This window comes from Thermobia domestica, chromosome 3, assembly GCF_964235325.1.
Source record: "Thermobia domestica chromosome 3, izTheDome1.hap1.1, whole genome shotgun sequence".
NCBI lineage: Eukaryota > Metazoa > Arthropoda > Insecta > Zygentoma > Lepismatidae > Thermobia > Thermobia domestica.
Genome location: NC_137456.1, coordinates 196,655,039 through 196,673,363, shown reverse-complemented (window position 1 = coordinate 196,673,363; position 18,325 = coordinate 196,655,039). Strand labels below are relative to the sequence as shown.

The window sequence follows — 18,325 nt, the reverse complement described above, 5'->3', positions numbered from 1 at the left end:
TTGTGTAAATAAAATTGAAATTAAGCATTTCGAGGTAAAACAGGTTCTTTTACTTAACTTCTACAAAGAAAAGATTAGAACTTACCTCTTATGCACAGATACGACAGCGTGGAATACTATCGGTCAGTAAATAATATAATCTGAAGTCATCTACCATACGTAACTAAATATAATTGATTAATCATTTTTATTAATCAATAAATACTTGTTTGGTAGATAAACTCATAATAATAATAATAATAATAATAATAATAATAATAATAATAATAATAATAATAATAATAATAATACCAAATTATTTAATGGATGCTGTGCATTTGTTCTATGTCGCCATAATCAATGGAAATCAATTACTTAGTGTACGAAGACTTTTTTCGTCCAACACAAGTGTAATGTTTTACTGCAGTGCATGTTATTTGTAAGTATGCATATGATATTTTAGTATGACTTTCAACATTGAAGCGAATGAGAATGCCGACTGATTTTCTATTTTTCTGGTTGTTTGTCAAAAACAAAGGAGATAACTAGATAATGGACAGAGGTTAAAATGAATGTCCAGGGGCGAGGTCAATGGTCAATGCAAGCATCCCACAGATTTCCGTTAATTAAATCTTCCCGTACTACAAACTAAAACGAGTGGAGCTATTTTATTCGGAACGCAACGGTATTCTGCAGTTCGTAACTTTGTTGTCAGAGATGTTTTGGAAGTAGTTTCACTTGTAGCCACTGACAACTCACTGTTTGTCGACCTATAATAGCATCATCTGTGTGGGGGGGGCACTAGGGGGCCAAGAATTTGAGCAAGGGGGCCTGGTCCCCCTTGGCCCTCCCTTTGCTCCGCCCCTCATGGTGTCCATGGTTCGATCCCAGCCATGGGCGCCGGAATCGGGGGCAAGGGGGCAGTTGCCCATCCTGAAATTTTCAGGGGGGGCAAGATTCTCGTTTTGCCCCCTCACTTTCAGACTGTAAAAACATCACACAACACTGATTATAATTACTAAATTTTGCTTTTTATGGTAATATGAAAAAATTCTCTATTCCAGATTCATCTTTCTCTTTGAAACAAGGGACCGGGCGCTTTTTCTACCCCCATGTTAGACAGAAAGAGTTAGGAAAAAGAATTGAAAATTCTCTTTATTTCCATTGGTGTACATTTTCAAAACACTAAATTCTTTAGAAATTGTAGTTTAAGTAATCGTAAGTCTGCAACATGAAACGAGTCGTCGAGCGAGATTTTAAAGTTTGAAAAATATAACAGTTGAAATGAGTAACAGGACATTTAGGGCCTAAATACATTTTCCACAAAGTGAAATTAATGTTCTTAGAAACAATATGCAGAGTGCAGTAAGTTTTTTTAGTGAGGAGGAAAAATATACAAGGTAGGATTAATAATTCAGAGCACATGAAAAATGCGAACTCCATTGTCGTTCCGTTCGTTTAACCCTTTCACTACCATTTTTTTTTCGAAGTGAGAAACATTCATATATGGCTACTTTAAGTTGTTTTCAAACATATATATTTGAAATGTAAAAGAAATATATATATATATAAAACATTTTCCGCAGTTTCGTTTTTCGACGTGAGAAGGATGGGACATATGTATCTCACTGATATTTTTACGTGGGATCTATATGTCCCAGTGGTAGTGACATGAATGATCATCATGTATTTTCAATTATGATACGTATATTGTCAGAAAAAAACAGTTGGGTCGTATTTATGATTACAAATATTTTACATTTCAGCATCCTTTTCCAAATGACAGTACATGCAACTACTGCTTTATCACTAGCACCTTGTTCTTCACTTTAATCTGTTCCATTATCACCACGTTCACTTCCACTACTGTCTATTTGATAATGTTCATAACAATTCTGTGAACTATTAGCAGGCTTCTCTTTACTAGTGGAATATCGATTCATAGCAATAACATGCGGTAAATTTTCACGGATCCTCTGAGAATGTATCGTGGGACACATATGTCCCAGTGGTAGTGAAAGGGTTAAGATTGAGTGCAGAAACGGAACACCTGTTTCAGCTCAACTTTCAGACCAAGTTCGTAAACAAGAATAAGGAAGACAGTCGCTGCTTCTAATAATTAGTAGTCTTAGATATTTAGCTAGCAGTGGTCAAGCAATCAGTGAACATTTGCATAGTACGGATAATTTGATGTTGCTCCTGGCTGAAAGAAAAATGGATGTGCCTGTTCTCAATCAATGGATTAATCGACAGGATAACTGGCTTAGTGCTGATTAAAAGAATGCAATTTTAAAGATTATGGAACATGCAATATAGAGAGACTTGGTAGCAGAAGTTAAAGAGTCTGCATTTTATGCAATCATAGCCAACTCCACCACTGATATTTCAAAGAAAGAACAGCTATCTCTGTGTGCGCTGTATTGACTCTGATTCATCAAACCCAACAAAATATTTTTGGGAATGATCATCCCACATGGCACAAACAGAATTCACGATCAAAGATATTCTAAAGGAACTTAGCCTGAATGCAGAAAATATACGCGAATAATGTCATGATGGTGCAGCTATTATGTCAGGACGAGTGAATGGTGTGCAGAAGATAATTTCGACTCAACATCCGAAAGCTGTATACATTCATTGCAATAATCATGCATTAGATCTTCCATTGCAGGAAGTAGCACGAAAATGCGAAATTTTGTGGGACGTACGGGCCATAGTGAAAGACGTTTGAAGCATCAACCTGGATTCTGCAAAACGACAGACAACATACGCCAACATTGTTCTCGATCCCTGTAAAACTATCAACGAAAGTAATCCTAAACATTTGCTGCGTCTTTGTCCTACTCGCTGGTGTGTTAGGCGAAAATCTCTAATCAGATTTCAATTTACTACAAACGAATTCAAATCACGTTGGAAAAGAATCATCAGTAATAGAAGTGGTCCAAATAATGATCAAAAAGTAACTCTAAAAGGGTATTTGAAAAGAATGAACAAATTCAGAATGATATTTTTTTCTGATAGTATACGTGCTTTTGTACAGTACTTTACGGACAACTGGCGAAAGTGCTTCAAAATTCTAAAGCTTCTGCTTCTGGAGCTAAAAAAGCAGCAGTGATTCTATCTAGAGGATACTCTGAGAAACCTACGAACGGACAGTGCATTTGAAAACATCTATAAGTAAGCAAAGGAAAACGCAGACAGACCACACTTAAAATTGCCCACTTCAAGATCAAACAGACCACCAATCAGGTTGGAGCAGACTGATAAAACTTCTATAGCACCTACTCTAGAACCTGTACCAGTTCTTCGAAAAAGTACATCGAAATCATTGACTATATGTTGAATGAAGTACAGCGTCATTTCAATCATCCAGGCCTCAAACAACCCATAAAACTCCAGAAGATACTTTGTGAACGAGCTACATGTGCTGGTGGGCCTCTCTCAAGAGGTTATTTGAAGCAGGAATTGGGAGTTCACGCGTCGGATTTTAACCTGGATGGATTATGAGCTCAGCTCAGGCTGCTTCCACCTACTTTGATGACGACTGAGTCGCTGACGACCACCAGAATATTAAAAACTATTAGTGCTCAAACCCCAACTGTTCGCAGCCTTTTCGACCAAATCGTCTAGGGACTGTCGTTCTCACTATGCCATCTTCTTGAGCATTTGCGAAAGATCATTCAGCTATTTGCATCGCCCAAAACCATATTTGAGGACGTCCATGACGCAGGAAAGATTGGCTCATCTGCTGTTGTTGCACATGGGTAGCGACCAAACTTAGATTTAAATATCATTGCAAGAGAATTCATATCAAAGACAAGCGAAAGAAAAGACACTTTTGGTCAATTTTGAAAAGAAATAAATGTAGAATTACGTAAGCGAAAATGTTATGCGTTATATAATCAATTATTTAAATTACAAAATATCACTTAAAATTCAATATAAACTTGAATTATTCCTTATTAATTGTGTCGTACTTTATTAGTGTGAAGTGAAGTGAATATAATGAGATTAGGAAGAGAGGTGAACGTAATAAACTAGATATACTGAAGTAAGTGTAGTAAAAAATACAAATAACTCTGGATAATTAGCGTAATTGAATAATCTATATAAATTTTATGAAGTCTTTAGTGAAAATTCCATTTTTCCATTTCTGGCACGAAGTCAAGGAGGTAGAAAAAATATTTTTTCTTATATTTTACTTGATTATGTAGCCTGTTTTATAATGTTCAAGTTACTTTCTACTACAAAGTGCTACAAAGTTTGTAGTTCTGAATAGCAATTTCTAATATTACAATGTACTGCAACACTAGAACTGGATTTTTAATAATATAATTTTAATTTTCTCGTTTCCAAGTGATTTAAGCAGCTTTAAGACTCTTTAATAGTGACCGTGTGACCTTGTCCAATATAGTTAAAGATATGTACTAGTATATAAAATGGTAAAAATTGTACTTACAAACAGTCATTGTGAGCAGTACAAATTTTACAATTTTATATGTTTTTAATTCTGATTTCAGTGGTTGAAAATTTCTGCACCAGAGCAGAATTCACGGTTGAAAATTTCTGCACAGAACTGACACGGGATTAATTAATCTAAAGATGTAAACTAAGATGCCTCTCATAGATGGAAATTTCACTCTCGCGAAACTGTTTACAGCTTTATTATTATATTATTATTATTATTATTATTATTATTATTATTATTATTATTATTATTAACCAATCAAATCAAATTATTGTTACATTACAAATATATATTCGTATTATCTTACCTATGTTACATTCCTGTGTCTATTTTCAAGACAGCAGTTTGCCCCCCCAGCTGAAAAATACTTCCGACGCCACTGATTCCAGCTTGTGCTAAGTGGGCTTTGTGGTGGAAAAACGCCGTGCAGTGGGTTTTCTCGGGTTTCTCCTGTTTCCTCTCACTTTCTTCATTCCATTTCATTCATTTCTCATGGTCACTATATCCCTTAGCCTCGGTGCAGAATCGAGGGACCTTAAACTGAATATTTCATTTTATTTCACCAAGCCCAAGGACACCGATACAAGAACAAGATAAAGTTTGGATATGCAAGACGAAGTGCATAGTAATCTTGCTCTTGGCCTTGTTTTGGTGATCACCAAGTAGCGATGAGCGTATTTTCTTGGTTTCCGTATAGTATGAAAAACCATAATCAAAATCACACTTGGTCTTCATTTGTACCGATGAGGCGAGCATTCTTGGCTCTTGTAAGCATGAAAGATAACCAGGACTACGAAATTCAGGACCAAGACTTGACTGCAAGACAAAGGATAAGACGCAGCATTGATGACCAAGACCCAGGGAGCGAATTGTTTGAATTTCATTTGTTGGGCTGAAAGTGATGAAATAAAATTAGTACTTTATAATTAATTATCATACTGTATTTTTAAATTTTAAATTACAAAATTCATATTATGTATCTTCTTACATGCTACTATATATACTGTAAAATACGTTTTAATTACCGAGAAAGAAAAATCAAAGTGGCACGGGTCCCGGAATCATAGGAACCTATTTTGGAATGAAAGTTGAGGGGTTGGAAAAAATCACAGTTGTTCTCCCGTTTCCTCAACCCTTATCATTGTAGTTAAGCGATTTCCTTTTGTCTCCGCCAAGATACTCTTGCTACTGCCTTCCGACAAGACCCCCTGCCGTCCGAGCAGGTGAGAACACTGACCTTGAAGAAAAATTTCGTCACATAGAACTAAAGCAAGAAAAAAATTTCTCCCACGTCGGACATTGGTGTCAGTTATAAAAAGAAATAACTAAACCTAAAAAGTGCTAAATATTCATTAAGATGCATATACAAATCCCACGCTTGATCTAGCTAGTGGTTAACGTGTAAGACTTCGGTACACGTGGTCCTGGTTTAATTCCCAATGGGAGTGCATTTTGGCGTTCACCCAGTGTCGTGACCATAGTGCTCTCAAACGGGTTGGGTTGACCCGCCCCGACCCGCCCCGACTCGGATCGGGTCAGTTTGGGTCGGGTCAGTCGGGTCAGCTCGGATTGGGTTGTCGGGTCAGGCTACTCGGGTCGGGTTGTCGGGTCGGGTAAGCTCGGGTCGGGTTGTCGGGTCGGGTCAATCGGGTCAGCTCGGATCGGGTTGTCGGGTAGGGTCAATCGGGTCAGCTCGGGTCGGGTTATTCGGGTCGGGTTGTCGGGTGGGGTCAATCAGATCGGATCACGGTTCGGGTCAGTCGGGTCGGGTCGGGTCAGTCAATTCGGGTCACGGGTCGGGTCGCGTCGGTCTTCAACCCGACCCGACCCGACCCGTTGAGAGCACTAATTCAGAGAATGTGAAAATAATTTCTATCGTCTTTTCTTGTTTGGAAACTAGAAGAAGAATTGTGCGGATGGGCACGAGCGAGTTCGAGTTTTCACTCAAACTCGACTCGACTCAAAACAGACATCTTTGAACTCGACTGAGAACTCAACTCGAAAAATTTCCTGCAACTTTACTCGAATTTGACTCGAGTCGAGTCAAAACGAAGAAAATCGAGCCAAATGCTGTGTGTAGTTTCAAGTACTTTCTTCAAGTATCCTATATAAACAATACAATTATTATCAATGATGCTACTACTACTACTACTAATACTTCTACTTAATATTATTATTATTATTAACTAACTAACTAACTCTATGGCCTATGGAACCCGAAGGTTCAATGCCGCGTTCACAAAAGATCTCCACTGACTTCTATCCTTAGCTAACTGCATCCAGTTTCTACTTTGTATTCCAATCTCTGCGAGACCCATTTTAATATTGTCCTCCCTTCTGCGCCTAGGTCTTCCTAATGGTCGTTTTCCGATTGGTATTCCAGTCAAGACTTTGAAAGCGTTTCTACTTTCTGCCATTCTAGCTACATGACCCGCCCACCTAAGCCTCCTAGACTTCACGACCCTAACAATGTTGGGTAAACCATATAAATTATACAGTTCCTCGTTATGAAGTTTCCGCCTTTCCCCATTCCCGTTCCTCTTGGGTCCGAATATTCGTCTCAGGATCTTGTTCTCAAATACTTTCAGTCTATGTTCTTCCCTCAGAGTAAGTGACCATGTTTCGCAGCCATACAAAACAACAGGCATGATTATCGTTTTGTATATTTTAAGCTTCAAATTCCTCGACAGAATTCGCGACGACAAGAGATTTTGAACCGAATAGTAACACGAATTCCCTGCTTTTAGTCGACATTTAATTTCTTCGTGAATATGATTTTCCTCTGTTAATATTGATCCTAGATATTTGAAAGTATCCGCTTTATCAAAAGTATTATTTAATATTTTAACGCATCCATAATTTGCTGTATTCCGGTCCCGACGCACTTCCATGTACTTAGTTTTATCTGCATTTACTTCTAAAGCCATGTCCCTGCAAGCGTTTAATAAGATCTCTGCATTTCTTTCTATTGTTCTCCTATCATCACCTATTAAATTTACATCATCAGCATATGCCATAACCTGGTGAATACCGTTCAACTGTAGACCCTGGTTGTTATCTTTGATTTTCCTTATAGCGTATTCCAGAACGAAGTTAAATAATAATGGCGACAATGCATCTCCTTGTTTCAGGTCATTTTCGACGTGAAAGCTCGTGGACAAAAATTTTCCTACCCGGACTTTACTTTGGGATTCATTTAAACATATCTTAATCTAATTAGCTTTCTCGGTATTCCAAGTTCTGTAAGAACGTTGTATAATGTTTCTCTCCTAACCGAGTCGTACGCCTTTCTAAAATCAATAAATAGTTGATGTACCGGGGTATTGTATTCCCTCTTTTTTTTTCGAGTATTTGGCGAATGGTAAATATTTGGTCGATAGTTGATCGATTCCGTCTAAATCCGCATTAATAATCTCCAATAATTTCATCTGCGTATGGGGTCAGTCTTGCTAATAGAATATTTGAAAGGATTTTATAGGATGTTGACAGAAGAGAAATGCCTCGATAATTATTACAGTCAGTTTTGTCGCCTTTCTTGTGAATTGGAACAATGATTGATTCTTTCCACTCTTGTGGCAATTCTTCCTTGTTCCAGATAAGGAGAATGGGTTTGTGTATCTTGTTCCACAATTTTTCGCCTCCAGCTAAAATTAACTCAGCCGGAATTTCATCTACACCCGGAGATTTGTGTTTCTTTAATTTCTTTATAGCAGTTTCTACTTCTATTCGGTTGGGTTCTGGAATATACGGTTCTGCGGTGTGTATCTCCTTTTCTCCACGCACACTAGTTTTCGGTTGCGTGTTAAGCAAATCGTCAAAGAAATCTTTCCATCTATTTAAGATGCTATCCGTGTCAGTGAGAACTGTACCGTCAGATTTCTTTAATATATAAGCACGAGATTGATAGCCTTTCTTAAATTCGTTGATTCCCTTATACATATCTCGGATGTTTTTATTTTTACTATTATCTTCAAGTTCCTTAATTTTAGATTTCAGAAAATCGCGTTTCTTTGTTCTAAAAGTTTTGGATGTTTCCCGCCTGATATCTGCGAAATTTTGTGTAGTTATTTCATTCGGAGTTTGTAGCCAGCGTAATTTTGCCTGTTTTATCTTCTCTGCTAGTTTTATGCATTCCTGGTCGAACCATGGTTTGCTCCTACGTATTTCCGCGTGTCCCAATTTTTCTTCTGCTGAAATTTTAATGCTATCTCTAATTTCAATCCACTTATCCTCAACACTAGTGCACTCCGAATCTTCTAAAGGCGAGAATCTATTCGAAACTTCAATCTGGTATTTCTCTCTTACCTGGCTCTCTTCTAATTTCTTTAAATTGAATCTATCCGTTTTCGGACAATGAATATTACCTTTATTCAACTATAACCTCTCTCGTATTATCGCTGCTACCAGGTAGTGGTCAGTGTCACAATCAGCCCCTCTAAACGACCGGACATCAATTATGCTAGATTGCCTTCTTCTATCTACTAAAACGTGATCAATTTGATTATGTGTTTTCCCGTCTGGTGATGTCCAAGTGTATTTATGAATGTCGCGATGTGGGAATTTTGTACTCTTCACGATTAGGTTTTTGGATGTTGCAAAATTCACGAGACTAACACCGTTGTCATTACTTTCCTTATGCAGACTTTCGTTCCCTATAATCGGTTTGAAAATATCCTCTCGTCCTACCTTCGCATTGAAATCCCCTAGTAGAATTTTCATATGGTATCGCGGGAGTTGGTCAAATATCCGTTCCACTTCTTCGTAAAAACTGTCTTTTATATCGTCATCCTTGTCTTCCGTTGGGGCATGTACATTTAAAACAATAATATCACGCCACCGTCCCTTAAGAGTAATAAAAGAAAGTCTGTCAGTGACAAATTCAACCCGTTTAATTGCTGGTAATATACGTATTAACAAACCTGACAATAATATACGAATATATATTATTTCTAGTGCCCCTAAAAGTAGACATTTTTTTTACTGAATTATAATTTAATTTTCGTATCGTATATGGAGTAAGACAATTTTGTCTTAAAATGGGAACCCCTTGAAGGGCAGGGAGTTTCCCTGAGGTGGGGGCAATGGCCCCCCTGCCCCCACAAGTTACGACCCGTTGTCGTGGCAATCATTTCTCTTAATTGGAAGGTATTGTTTACGTAATTGATTTTGTAATTATGTTATTTCTTTATTATTATTATTATTATTATTATTATTATTATTATTATTATTATTATTATTATTATTGCATAGTCGAGACTTGGCTACATATTTTATATGTTATGAATTTTCTGATTGGATTTCAAGTCTTTTTGTTGAATAATCAACATATTCCACTTCAGGGGGGTCTGGAGGAGGTAAATATTATCCTGTTGCTTTTCATTGGTTTACTTGCATGCTACACCCATTTCACCTTTCTATGTCTACGGGAAGTACCCTAAAGGTTGTGATGATCGTAAAGAATAAGTGATGAGATCAATGAACTTTGCGTATTAACAACATTTCAAATATCAGGTTGTCCGAAATTCATGACGTATTTCGGTAAAATAAGACAAATGATGGTTTGTGGATTTACTAGAGTTATTCGGGTCATGCAATAGTTTGTCATGAATTGCTAACAAGTAAAGGGTCCAGATTGGTGAATCGAGTTGTGGCATAAGACATAGTGCATCTGATAGAGGGTGTGAAAATATGTGTATGTACAAAGTTATGGCGGCTGAACGCCATAAGAAACAGAGGAGGTCAAAGTTGGTGGGAGAAGAGCTATGTTGTTATTGAAATACATCAAATAAACTGTTGAATCGTAAAAATAGTGAAAGATAGACAACGCAAATGGTGGTAGTTTCACATACTAACAAGAGAAGAATGAACAGGGTAGATCACGAACCTCCGAGGCCATCTTGAAATCCGCCATTTTGAAATATGTGATATTTTTTGAAATGGAAAGGTAGTCATGTGATACATCAATTAGGACCAGCATGTTCTCAAAAAGTCAATTATCAACTTTATTGATCATTATCTGCACTTATTTGGAAGATTTAAGATCATCTTTATAGTTATTTACGAAATTCTAGGAGACTGATACTCGTATATTGAAAGTTAGGATTATCACGAAAACACATGTCAGTTAAACAATATACAAGCCAAGAAAACTAACAGTGAAATTTGATATCCAAGTTGTTTATTATTACATTATTATTCATGACATTACTTTCAATTTGCTTCATATAATGCCGAAGAGAACTGTTCCAGTCTGGAAGAACCGCTTCAGCTTTTTTTTATTGCTTTGTTTCTTGTGCTTTTGGTCGAAAACAATGTGGGGTTTATATAGCTATCTTTCGTTAAATTACATACTTATCAATATAGACCATAACACAATAACATTTGATAGATTGGAATGCAATTATCACTTACTGTACATAAACCAGAATATTTTCACCACTCACAATATTTTTCACTCAAGTTCTTTATCCACCTTCGTAAGCAATAGCAACTTGGGATGAATGTAGCATGTGATATCTAAACGAAAAGTGGTTCGCAAGTTCGGAAGTTGCAATCATGATCTATCGTTGGAGAACACAGTAGTCGTGCCAACATTATCTCAATAATCGAAGGCTTCATTCATATTGCAAACAAACTGATCAAACATAATGCGGCACGACTCGAGAAAGCTACCTCACCCGATAACTTATTTTCCGCTACAACTTCATTGCTCTATTCGACTGCAGTAGGTGGACGAATTAAGTTGAGTAAAAAATATAGCAAGTGGTGAAAAATATAGTGGTTTACGTACAGCACGTAATAATTGCTTTCCAATCTATCAGATTTGTTGTGTTATGGTCTACATTCGTATGTCATTTAACCCTTAAAGAATTTTTGTTACCATATGGCAACATTCGTTTCTTTGAAGCTAAATATATAGTTTTGATGTTTCATGCCCGTTATGTCGCGTTGTAGACATTTGTCTACAACCTTTTGACTCAACTGTCAAGCGCTGCCAGCGTTCGTCAGAAATGCTTAGCTTCCACAGTGGCTGAACTGTAGCTTTTAGCAGTTCGGAGGGTAGAGGACAAAAGAGGTAATATAATTTATCAATTATTATTATTATTTACTGTGAATTGATTAACTTTTTAGAGTGGAGGTGTCGCAATGACAACAAGAATCAAAAAGCAACACTTATAACATATCAGTAATGATTAATAGATTGTTGATAGCGATTTGAATATGAGTGTTTCCATATGGTCACATTATTTTGACATACAGTAAATAAGGTGGAGGTGATGTTGCCGTATATCAACATTGTGAAATATGAGATAGCGATTGATGTGATATAGGAAAGAGTATACTGTGCGTTTCTTTTCAAATTTATCTATTATTTAAAATAACTTTTATTGTTTCTTGACACACACACACACACACACACACACACACATACACACACACACACACACACACACACACACACACATATATATATATATATATATATATATATATATATATATTGTATGGCGCTAAATTCGTTGTACACTCCGCATAAAAAAAATTGCGACACTTAACGCCGTGCAGCTAGGCCACCCAATATACACCTTCTTATTCCATAATCGTGTCTGGTAGAGAGACCCCCTCCCACTCCTCCTTTCTTCTCTCCCATACTAAAATTAGCTAACAACATGAACGCAATTATAATTTCAAACTACACATGTATTAGTATCGATAAAATGAAATAACAAAACCGAGATGAAACAAGATTCATAAGTTAATTTAGGGAGAAACTGACACACACATAATTAAAAATTGAAACCAATGAATGTCTATTTCACAAAGGTTCAGAAACGAGCCACAGGGAGAGAGAGAGAGAGAAGGCGAGAGAAGAATAAAAGTGAAAGGGAGAACAGATAAAAATGAGGAATTTTAAACTTGCAAGAAAAGAACCTAACATTATAAAATTCCATTACCAGAAATCCAACAGTAATATAGAAATAACGTTTGTTTTATATATTTTTTCAGGACTATTCGAATATGTGGAGGATGCTTGAAACATTCATTAGGTCCCTTTCATAAAGGATAGCATATTCAATTTCCAGTAGAATTGTAGATCTCACAGATACATCTAAGATAATGTCAACAGTTTAACACACATGCTTTGTTTCTGCGTGGTTCGGTTGTAAATTCGGTAGTGTTCATTGGACGTACTGATGCAAACTACATTCTAATAAACCCAGTAGGTAGCGTAGGTCATATCTTCCATTCCAGACTACTAATGCAAAGTGAAAAAAAAGAAAAAGAAAAGAAAAAGGAAGAAAGAAAGAAAGATAAAATTGAATGATTGCTATTTTGCCGGTAAATTTTTATCAGAAATACCCTATATTAAAAGTCCGTTCCGTATATAATGCAAAGTTACAAATGTTCAAATGGAAAATTGGATGTTCCTTATAGATGTAGCAGACCTTGCATGTTTCAAATTTCAACATGAATAAATCACATTGAATTATAAGATGGAAACAAATTTGTGTCGAACTAGCATAAATAAAATTTTGTTTTCAAATAACCAAAGAAATTACTATTTTCTAGTCTTTTCCGAAGATTTATCTGTACCGAACATCCAGTATCACTTTCATTTCTTGCGAATATAACATTGTAATTTTCTCAGAGAGAATGAAGACGCTAGAGCTAAAACGGATCATAGTGTCAGTCGGATGATGTTGGTTAGCTTATGGACCACCACTGGATCGAGGATTCAAACCCATAGTGACCCGTAATTCGACTGAGACTCGGTAACCCAGATGATAAAAAAGATATTTTGCTTATTCTCTTGCGTTTAAACAGTATTTCTTTCAGAGATGACCAGGACTGGAGCACGAAAAACTCGACGCTGAAGTTGTCAGTTAATTACATTCTCCAGACCACGTCTACCGTTCTCTTGCTCCGTTTTAACTTTGGAACACGCACACGCAGATGAAGTGCGTGTGAATGTGAGAGAGAGGGGGAGAAGTGAAAGATGCAACGACAGGATAGGGAAACGACAAGAAAGAGAGAGAGAGAGAAAGAGAGAGAGAGAGGGACGAGTAGAAATATGAAACATACTTATCATTACAGTGTATGATGAAGAACGCACGCACTGTTTATTCGAACTCTCGTCAGTGATGCTCTGTAAGTTCTCGAACAGAAGATAAATCTCTGTTTGCAGCCATTATTTTATGCGAAAAAGTCATACTACCCGGTGGGGAATCCAAGCCAGATTTTCTGCTTAGAAGTCTGGTACTTTACCACTACACCACAGATTGTTTTACCCAAGCTTTGTTAAACAAATGCTGTAATATTTCTTTCTGAGAACGATAACACGAAAAGTGTTTACTGCAGATCAATGAAATGTTTCGAATGTCCTGGTAAATCCCTTGCCCTTTCACAACCAACATTCGTAAATCATCTCTATCATGATAAAGGTGTTAGCTTCCACTTTCTTAAGCATTGCACGTATAATATGAGAAATCGACTCTTCACTATCACTTTGTAAAAAATACAAGTTTTACACGAACAGGATTTGAACCTATGATGGACATTTTATTAATCGTAACTCCATTACGCTACCACTACGCTATCAGTTTTATTATTACCTTCTTGAAAAATACAAAATGGACTCAACTATCTGAGTCTAAACAAGAAAAGCACTATACATAAATATAAAAATCACCAATGCTGGGTCTACAACTATAAATGCAGAGAACTAGAAATAAAGAAATGCATATTTAAATAATAATAATAATAATAATAATAATAATAATAATAATAATAATAATAATAATAATTAAAAAACGAGAGAGGAACTTAATTCATGACAAAATCACTTCTAAAAACCTACTAAAAGAAATCCTTTCCTGCTGCGGAGAATAACATTTCCAGCGTGTACGTTGAAGAAAATCAAAGTAAGTGCGTGCATCCAGTAACGTGATATGCCGCTGGAAATATAGTAAAGTGCTGGCTAGCAGGAAAAGCACTGTAGGATGCTTAGTGGGGAAAAAAATGAAAGTCCGGCAGGAGCAGATGATCAATGTGAAACTGTGCACTCGGACGACGAGTGATACGACCCACCATCACCTGCAAGGCGTTCCATATCACTGGCGCTCCCTCACATGTTGTAAACCGATTAGCCAAAGTGTCCTCAGAACGACATATAGTACACAAAGCATCAGGTGCTCGTTGTATTGCATAAAGCCGCGCACGTGTTGGGATAAGTTGATGGACTACTTGAAACCATAACACTTGCATATAGGAAGGTAAGATTGGGTTCCAAATGTTAGCCCACACTTGCTGCCACTCTATATGTGGAAACTGTTGTACGACTCGTAACTGAGTCGGCTGAGAGGACAATGTGAAGAGAACAGAATATAATGAGCGAGCATTGTGTTGCTGAGGGACCAAAGGCACCCCGGCATAAATCCAATATCGAATAAAGATCAAAACATATTTCGGACACTGATCGGCAAATTGAATAAAAGGGAGAGTGACAGGGTGAGCGTACTCCGGCCAAAAACAACTAAACCAATGGTTTGTAATAGAGTCGACGGATGAAAGACTCACGTAGGAATCTGCCATGAAGAGAGTTTGACATTTGAGACGGATATGAACTAAACCGAGACCACCGCGGGAACGTGAGTGGTAAATGGCATTTCTGGGAATGCGAAAATAGTAACCCCGCCATATGTGCCAAAGGAACAGAGATTCAAATCTTTTGGCGTAAATCTCAGGGAGGGGAAATACCCGAGCCCTATACCACAACTTAGATGCCACGTAGATATTGATAAAATGAATACGATGCCATAAATGAAGGCGACGAAAGCGTAGGGTGAAGAACAACCCTCGAATTTGCTTAAGGAGAGGTTGCCAAACTTCTTCATAATGGGGAGTGGGAAGTGACGTGAATGGAATGCCTAAAATAGTTAAGGATGTCACATGCGGTATAGGCTGCGTACCTGGGTTAGGAGAGGGTAACTAAAATCCGTGAAATTGTAATACTTGAGTTTTCTTTTCATTAAACTGAAGGCCAGAGCAACGCGAGAATCGTTTGAGAACCGGAAAGACACCCTGAAGAGCAACCGCGTCGACCCCTGTAATAGTCAGATCATCAGCGAAACAATAGATGTTTTGAGAAGTAAAGAGGGTAGGGTCTGGGGGAGCCACAAGCAGCAAACGATGGAGGAGAGGGTCTATAACTAACGAAAACAAAATAGAGCTTAAACTACAGCCCTGGCGCAAACCTCGCTTTAAGGGAATGAGGTCAGATAGATGTCCATTAATTTGGAGACGAAACGTGGCGGTGGTGTATAAATTCGAAATTACTTGACAGAAAGCTGCGGGAAAACCCCAAGCGTCGAGGGTTAGAGGAAGGAAATTGTGGTCGACACTATCATAAGCCTTCTCTAGGTCTACTGCTAACGCTCCGGCTGGGACACCGCGAGACTGAAAGTATGCAAAAAGGTCTCGAAGAGTACGAAGGGTGAATTGAATGTTATTGGATTCGTGCAGGGCTGCTTGATACGGACTGATAAGTTTCTGTATGTAATCGAGCTATAAGAACTTTAGTAAATAATTTCAAATCAACTGGCAATTAAGAAATAGGGCGGTAATCAGCCACAACCTTCGCCTGGGACGATTTGGGTATAAGTGCGACAACCGCAGTATTAGAATGAAAGGGCACATTAGACAACCAGGAATTAAAAAGTGTCACAAGAGTACCACGAAGAATAGGCCAGTAATGACGGTAAAAAGATACACTCAAGCCATCAATGCCGGGAGAACTACGTCCCTTAGACTTATTGAGAACCGCCAAGATGTCGTCAGCCGTAATTGGGCGCAATAAAGCCTGACAAGCGTCTGCAGGCAGCCGCTGGGGAAGGGCTGATAGAAACTCAGCAGCAAAAAGAAAGTTCGAATGCGATGCGCTCGTGAAGGCTATAAAGTGTTGCGTAAATTCTTGTAAGATCTGTAAAGGGTGGGAAATGGTATCGCCATTGGCCAATACTAACGGTTCAATACATGTAGCTCGTCGCTGTTGAAACAAGAGATCTACATGATACAAGGAAGACGGTTCTTCCGAAAAAGAATGATATAGATCTTCTGAAAAATACGCCTGCAACGATACTCGAGTATCGATTTGACGCATTCTACGTTTAATATCGTTAATACAAGCCAGATTAAGTAGAGAAGGCTGTGCAGCCCAGAGGTCACTTAGTGCCCTATAATAAAACTCATATAGCTGACGATCGTGCTGTTGGGACAATTTCCCTCTCCAGTGAAAGAAACTACGGAATTTGGGTTTACAATAAGTAGTCCACCACGCAACATCCGTTGGAAAATAACGTTGCATTTTACGCCAGTACTTAAAAAGCTCGGTAAACTCTTCAACAGTGTCGTCTCTTAACATCACTTCGTTGTTGATCTTCCAGAAGGAACGTCCCCTTCCCGCCGGAAGAAAAAAAGGCAGCTTAAAATGAACTAATACAGATGCATGATTTGAGAACGATAAAGGCCGTGTATGAACTGCGAGGACAGCCTTACTTAAGCGAGCATCGACGTAAATCCTATCCAAGCAACTTTGTGTCGTAGTACAGGTATACGCCATTGCATGCTTAGAGTGAGATGCTAGAAGAGCATCATGGAGCTGAGGAACTCTCACCAACTCAACTAAGGCATGACACGGAGGTGATGGTGTGAGCGAATCACGGGCGTCGATCACCGCATTATAATCGCCGGCTAATAAACAATAAGTAAGACCTGGAGGTAATAACGATGGAATGACACTGGAAAAAAATCTTCCCTCCCTCGTGTTTTAAGAAATCCACTAGGGGCATATAAACATATAATACATATACCGTGAATATAGCAACGGATGGCTCTCCCATCCGGAGATAGCATAACCCTATCATTAGGTAGACCCTTTCGTACTAACATCGCGACACCAGTGGTTTTTTCAGAATTCACTATAGTATTATAGTCAGAGAGAAAGTCAAATGTATGAAAAGTGACTTCAGTTAAACAATAAACATCTGCACGATTCCGTTCATAAATTGTTGTAATAACGCTAAATTCTGTGCAAAACTAATTCTATTAATGTTGAGAGTAATTAAAGTAAAAGCATTGATCTGCGCCATACTCCCACACAAAAACACTAACAGCAGAACAAACAAAAACTTACTTGTATCGCCCATAGAAAGACACTGCAGTATACAAGAAATGTATAACACACAAAAACGAAAAAAAAATCTTCACCTTGCTAAACACACAACTCAATGCAACTAAAAGCACTCGTGAACTGAAGGCGCAAAAAAGAAAAAAAACAAACACACTATGCAGGCACGCTATATCTCGGAATCACACGGAGCACGGCCTTTGAGGCTGTGATCACGTGACTTGGACTGTATCGCACCTTGAGAACCACCAACAACAGCTGTATGTTCTTTCTTTTTTGTAGTCGATCTAGATACCCTTCGGCGTTTTTGTTGGGAAGCCGGATCAACGGCAATCATCGTAGCACTGGGTGATATAACTGAATTGCTAAGAGGATCAAGACCCTGTGAGGGGGGGGGTGTTCACTTGGACACATGGTCACATCTGCATTCTTGAGATTCTCCGAATGTATCGTGGAGACCAGAGACGACTCGGAGGGCTGTTGCTCAGACACCAAGATTTTTTTCTCCTCCAATACTGACATGGTTGATAATGGTAAAGGCGCGACGGATCTCGGTGGTAAAGCAGGAAACTGAGATTCGTCGGGAACACTGTTATCCTTTGCAAACCCAGTTGTAGATAAACTTGGTTCGTCACTTACATGATCGGAAGAAGCCGGAAGCGGATTAGATCGCCATACCTTCCCCAATTCAG

At 38.1% G+C, this 18,325-nt stretch overlaps 1 protein-coding gene across 1 annotated transcript in view; it reads right to left on the bottom strand.

Moving 5' to 3' along the window:
* Positions 1 to 17,775, bottom strand: part of LOC145681562 (uncharacterized) — a 103,665-nt gene extending 85,890 nt beyond the window's left edge. The window contains exon 1 of the mRNA XM_081753201.1: positions 17,640 to 17,775. The gene's annotated coding sequence lies outside the window, so the exon portion shown is untranslated. The remainder of the gene's footprint in view (positions 1 to 17,639) is intronic.
* Between the last annotated feature and the right edge of the window lie 550 nt (positions 17,776 to 18,325).